The sequence below is a fragment of the Phoenix dactylifera genome, chromosome 7, assembly GCF_009389715.1.
Source record: "Phoenix dactylifera cultivar Barhee BC4 chromosome 7, palm_55x_up_171113_PBpolish2nd_filt_p, whole genome shotgun sequence".
Taxonomy (NCBI): Eukaryota; Viridiplantae; Streptophyta; class Magnoliopsida; order Arecales; family Arecaceae; genus Phoenix; species Phoenix dactylifera.
The window spans coordinates 11,223,539-11,229,557 of NC_052398.1; positions in this window are offsets into that span (position 1 = coordinate 11,223,539).

Sequence of the window (6,019 nt, forward strand, 5' to 3'; positions counted from 1 at the left end):
CCTCTCTTGGGAGGAAGAAGTTCCCCTTTTTATAGGGGGAGTGGCAGGGTTACCTGTGATGTGACTGGGCGAATTAATGGGTTACCGTCACAATTGGACGTGGGTGTGTGAAGTAATGAGTTGCCGTGGATGGCCCGTTCCCATCATGGGAGGAGATGGCGCACAGCCAGAGCTTGCTTGTGGCGCGCAGTGCAGTCCATTCTTGGGAATGGTGAGGCATTGACAGTCGTAGCAGGGTATGATCCCTGGTTGATATGTTGTGGCGTGGCCGGCAAGTAAAGCATGGTGCGGTGAGGCTGCTGCTGGGCATGGCCTGCAGCATGTGGACGACGAGGTCGGCCTTCTGAGGTCAGCTCGGTCTTCTGTGTTTGGTCTTCTGTGCTCGGCAGCCTTCTGAGCTCGGTCTGCATGAGTTCGGCTCGGCCTTCTGAGCTCGGCCTGCATGAGCTCGGCTCGGCTTTCTGAACTCAGCTTGCATGAGCTCGGCTCGGCCTTATGAGCTCGGCTCGGCCTGCATGAGCTTGGCTTGCTGTCGGATTTGAGTGCTTTAATTATATTTGTGGGGTGGTCCATTCTTTCCCCCAATACTACCCTCCGACTTCCAAGTTCGAGCCGCTTTTTGGCTCGGGCGAAGGAAGTAGTCTAGTCGTTGATTATCCTATTATATAGCCAAATATCTATGAAGATGTACGTGCCAAGTAGGGTGTACCTCTTATGCAGTTGGAGTTAAGTGTTTCAGGTCGACTCAGCGATCTTCTTTGGCGACCGTGCGCCCCCACTCAGATCGAGGCGACGTTAGAGATGTAGATATCCAGAGACGACGGATCTTGTCCGTTGGCGACCGTGCGCCCCCACTCAGATCGGGGCGACATTGGAGATGTAGATATCCAGAGACGACAGACTTTGTCCGTTGGCGACCGTGCGCCCCCACTCAGATCGAGGCGACGTTGGAGATGTAGATATCTGGAAGTGACGGACCTTGTCCATTGGCGACCGTGCGCCCCCACTCAGATCGGGGTGACGTTGGAGATGTAGATATCCGGAGACGACGGATCTTGTCCGTTGGCGACCGTGCACCCCCACTCAGATCGGGGCGACGTTGGAGATGTAGATATCCGTAGGTCGTCTTTTGCATTCTCCGACCTGGAGATAGATAAAATAATAAAATTATTTAAAGCCAAAGTGGCATCCTGTACCTTTTGGAGACATTTTGATGGCTCCCGAACTTCGAAGTCCCTCAGGACTTGGCTTAGCACCAGCTTTCTTTGGCTCGAATTTCTAGGGGAGGTGTTCTGTGCTTGGGCTTCTGAGAGCCTTCTGTGCTCGGCCAGCGGAGAACTGCACGAGGGGGTGGCAGATAGGGACCGCAGCTTGGGGAGCGCCTGGTCGGCCAATAATAGCGTTGAAGGCCGAGCCGACCTGGACTACAAGAAAGTTTAGCTTCACAGCACTCTCTTGGGGCGCGTGCGCAGCCGTGATTAGCAGGCTGTTAACCCCTTTCGTCGGTACGAGACCTTCTGTGAAGCCGGCCAGAGGGTTGCTCATCTTTTCCAGTTGTTTTACAACCATTGGAAGGCATTATGAAACAAGATGTTCGTAGTGCTTTTATTATCCACAAACCCTTTTACGTCAGACTTTGCAATAACTACAGCGTGGCCATGAGGGGGGTATCAACACCCTTTAGGTCTTCATAAAGGGGGCTCTGGGTCCTGTTCCTCTGGCTCCCTCCTTTTAGCTTGATCACGGACGAACTGACCCAGCCGACCTTGGCGGATGAGTGCCTCGATCTCGTCATGGAGCTGGTAGCAATCTTCCGTGTTGTGGCCATGATTTCGGTGGAAGCGGCAGTACTTCTTCCAGTGCCTCTGCAACTCTGACGGCCATATTTTTGGTAGAGGTCGGAGGTAGCCCCGACCCTCAATCTCCATAAGGATCTCGGCTCGGGTGGATGTGAGGGGAGTATATTCCTCAAATTTTTGGAGGGAAAACCTTTGTCGAGCTGGACTTTTGGGCCGAGGAGGATTCTCCTCACGCCAGGGGGATCTGCTGCTTAGTTGGGAGCGCTCCTTGGGGTGCTTCTTCTGCATCTTGGCAGGTCGTTCGGCTGCTTCCCGCCGAGAGGCCATGGCTTCCTCAGCCTTGGCGTACTTGCGAGCTCGGGCCAACATTTTAACAAAGTCGGCAGGGAAGCTCTTCTCAATCAAGAAGAGAAATTTGTAGGACTGAGCTCCAGTCTTCAATGCTGACATGGCAATTGACTGGTCGAGATTGCGAACCTCCCATGTTGCAGTGGTGAAACGGTCGATGTAGTCTTTAAGGGACTCTCCTTTTGCTTGATGTCGAGGAGAGAATCCGATGTTCGCTGCTGGCGTCGGCTGGCAGCGAAATTGGCAGCGAACTGCCTGCCGAGCTGCTCAAAGGAGGACATAGTGCTTGGCTTCAGATCAGAGAACCAAAGCCGAGCCGCTCCTTGGAGGGTTGCAGGGAAGGCCTTGCAGAGTACGGGCTCCGAGGACCCTTGCAGTGCCATAAGGGCTCGGTAGCTCTCCAAGTGGTCAAGGGGGTCGGTTGTCCCGTTGTAGGGCTCTATCTGAGGCATTTTGAACCTCAGTGGGACCGGCTCATCTTCGATCTGGCGAGAGAAAGGTGACTTGGTGGTGAACCCAAAGTCATCTTCACGTCTTACCTTCTGGCTGTGAAGCATCTCGATCTGCCGCTCGAGTTTCTCGACCTTTCTGCCGAGCTCGAGTAGGACTCCTGTTGCAGCTCAGCATGGGGCAGGCCCCGCCTCAGATTGGTGCTCCCATACTCGAGGCGTCAGGCTTCGGCGCGAGCTCTCAGGATAATGGATGCGCGACAAGCCCTCATGGCTTGGGGGTCGAGCTCGGTGGGAGCTTCGGTGGTGGCGACGCTCTACAGAGAAATGAAGTCGCGAGCGGCATCCTGAGGACTCATGCTCGTGAGGAGGGAGTAGAGGTTGGTCCTCTACTTGCTGTAGGCCTTGAACGGCCGCAGTGAGTGTTTGGACTTGTTGAACAAGCATGTTGAACTGCTCTGGTTGAACTTGGGGGACTGGATCCGCCGGAGGCCTTAGTAATGGGTTCTGGATTGAGTGTCCAGGATTTGGTACGCGATGCCTGGAGGCTTTAGAGGCTCCCTTACTCCTTAGCTTCATGGCCACGACTCGGGCCCTTCCTCTAGCGCCAACTGTTGCTGAAAATTAGACCCGGGGGCGACCACTAGCTGAGAAGGAGGGAGCTCCGACAAGAGATGGCGGGTGGCGGTCCGTCGGCGGGCGGCGTCCTCCGGGGGACCTGCAAAAAGCTGGTGGCCGGGGTTTCCGGCGCCGGCCCTCCGATGCTTAAGTCAGAGGGGGGCTTAATTTTGGAGAAGGAGATGGACTGTATGTAGAAGTCCGAAGCCTCTCTTGGGAGGAAGAAGTTTTTCTTTTTATAGGAGGAGTGGTAGGGTTACCTGTGATGTGACAGGGCGAATTAATGGGTTACCGTCACGATTGGACGTGAGCATGTGAAGTAATGAGTTATCGTGGATGGCCCGTTCCCATCATGGGAGGAGATGGCGCACAGCCAGAGCTTGCTTGTGGCGCGCAGTGCAGTCCATTCTTAGGAATGGTGAGGCGTTGACAGTCGTAGCAGGGTATGATCCCTGGTTGATATGTCATAGCGTGGCTGGTAAGTAAAGCATGGTGCGGTGAGGCTGCTGCAGGGCATGGCCTGCAGCATGTGGACGACGAGGTCGGCCTTCTGAGGTCAGCTCGGCCTTCTGTATTTGGTCTTCTGTGCTCGGCAGCCTTCTGAGCTCGGCCTGCATGAGCTCGGCTCGGCCTTCTGAGCTCGGCTCGGTCTGCATGAGCTCGGCTCGGCCTGCATGAGCTCGGCTTGCTGTCGGATTTGGGTGCTTTAATTGTATTTGTGGGGTGGTCCATTTTTTCCCCCAACAATTGCCATTTAACCCTCTACGTATTTAACACCCAATAGCTGCATAAGTCAGATATGAGATTATTGCACCATGGCAACCTAAAAGTTTTCTATTTAATGCTTATATTCTAATCATTATTCGTGCATAGGAATATGATGGTATCCTCACCATGAAGGTTTGAAACTCACACATCTATTTGGTGCAAAGGAAGCTCAACAATAGAGCTAAAGACTCATGGCAAGTCATTATTGTTGTTAATATAACAATCATTATAACAAGCTTGATTTTAACCAAAGAATTGTTTCTAAATCAATTCCATGTCAAATTTTTTTTGTCAAGTCCATGTTGTAAACTACGGCTCCCAAAACAAACCAATAGTTAATTGCTTCAAAGTTTTCGCCTTAGTACCACACATTTATTGCTTTACATCAATGTAGCCTTAATCATGCATGAGGATACTCTCTTATTTAGCAAATATATTTCTCCTGGTTCATTTTTATTATCCCTCCCTAGAAAGCAAGGTCGGAAAAATGGTACCGGACCCATACCGATTCTTCGGCAGCATGAGTTGGTACAAACCGTGCTGGGCCTGTACCAACAGAGGAGAGGGTACGACACCGTCGGAGAGAGAAAAAAAAAAAGAAGGGGAGAGAGGGAAGGAGGTCGGCGAAGAGTGGCAGAGGGCTAGCAAAGGCGCGACAGTCAAGGCCACAATCGGTTCTCCTATTTCGAATGAAACGAAATAAGAGTCTAGCCGCGGCTTAAATTTTTTTGCAATTTTTAAGTGAAGTCAGCAAGATCGTGGCCTCCGCCTCGGCAAGATCATCCCTCCTGCGCGCTCTTTTTTTCTTCTCCTTCTCTGACTCTAGCAACGGGTCTCGTTTCCATTGCTAGAATCGTACTGGTGTGGCTCGGAACAGTCGAAACCGCTCGGTTCAGGATGGTCGAAACCGCTCGGTTCAGGATGGTCGAAACCGCTCGGTTCGGGATGGTTCTACTAACGTTCAGAACTCTTCCTCTCCTTCCCCCTTATTCTTTCTTTTCTTCTCCTTCTCCAGCTCTAGCAACAGGTCTCATTTTCGTTGCCAGAATCGTATTGGTGAGCCACTGGTACGTCTCGGAACAGTTGGAACCGCCCGATTCGGAACAGTTCTGCCCACCCTGCTAGAAAGTGTATTAGAAGTAAAAAAGTACAAGAATTTGTTTATTTAAAACAGTATCTTTTGTGCATCAACCATGTATAGAATAACTTCCTAGCATCTGCATTAAACTTGTCCACATACTAGTATTTTCAGAAGAAATAATGTCTGCTATATATGCATCATGTGTGTGTGTTATGTACCATTCAAAGCCACATTCTGTGCTCAATCTATTTAAGTTTTATTTTGAAGACATACTCGTATGCGAATTACTTCATATGACAATGAGAGTCTCCCTCGCATAATTTTTGAAAACATTATCTTCATGCAACATGCATTTTGAACTTATCATGCGAAAAATAATGGTCGTTATTATCTGTAGCTTCACATGAGATTCATACAAGCAAGACATTCACATCTACAACACCTTACTAAATTATTATTATTATTATTATTATTTGGTACAATGGAGTTATACTAAAGCATTATAATGTATAACACCATTTTTTTTTGGTAATCATAATGTATAACACCAAGGTGGAAGCTTTTTGTTCCTACTTTTTAGCTGTTAATAGACATAATTAAACTACATCCTTTTTCTGGTGAATGACTCCGTGAATATCTACTTTATATTTACGGTATCACGGAGAATGCTGTTCGGTACAAAACATCAAATCCTATCATAGCCGTTAAAAAATCGGAACATTCCATTTTCCAGATTTTTGATCGCCTGAACGCACGAGGTCCTGCTGGAACCTGTTATCTCCAAGAAATTCATCAGGTCCACCAGACCTCACTGCCGTAATTTCCTCAGCACACGTGATCCACGGATCCCATCACGTGATCCCCTTTCCTTACGCGGCAGCTCGTCCCGCTGTCATCTCCCTCCCTTTCATTCCCCTTTTTTGAATTTCCTTTTTAATTATTTCCTTTTTTTTGTA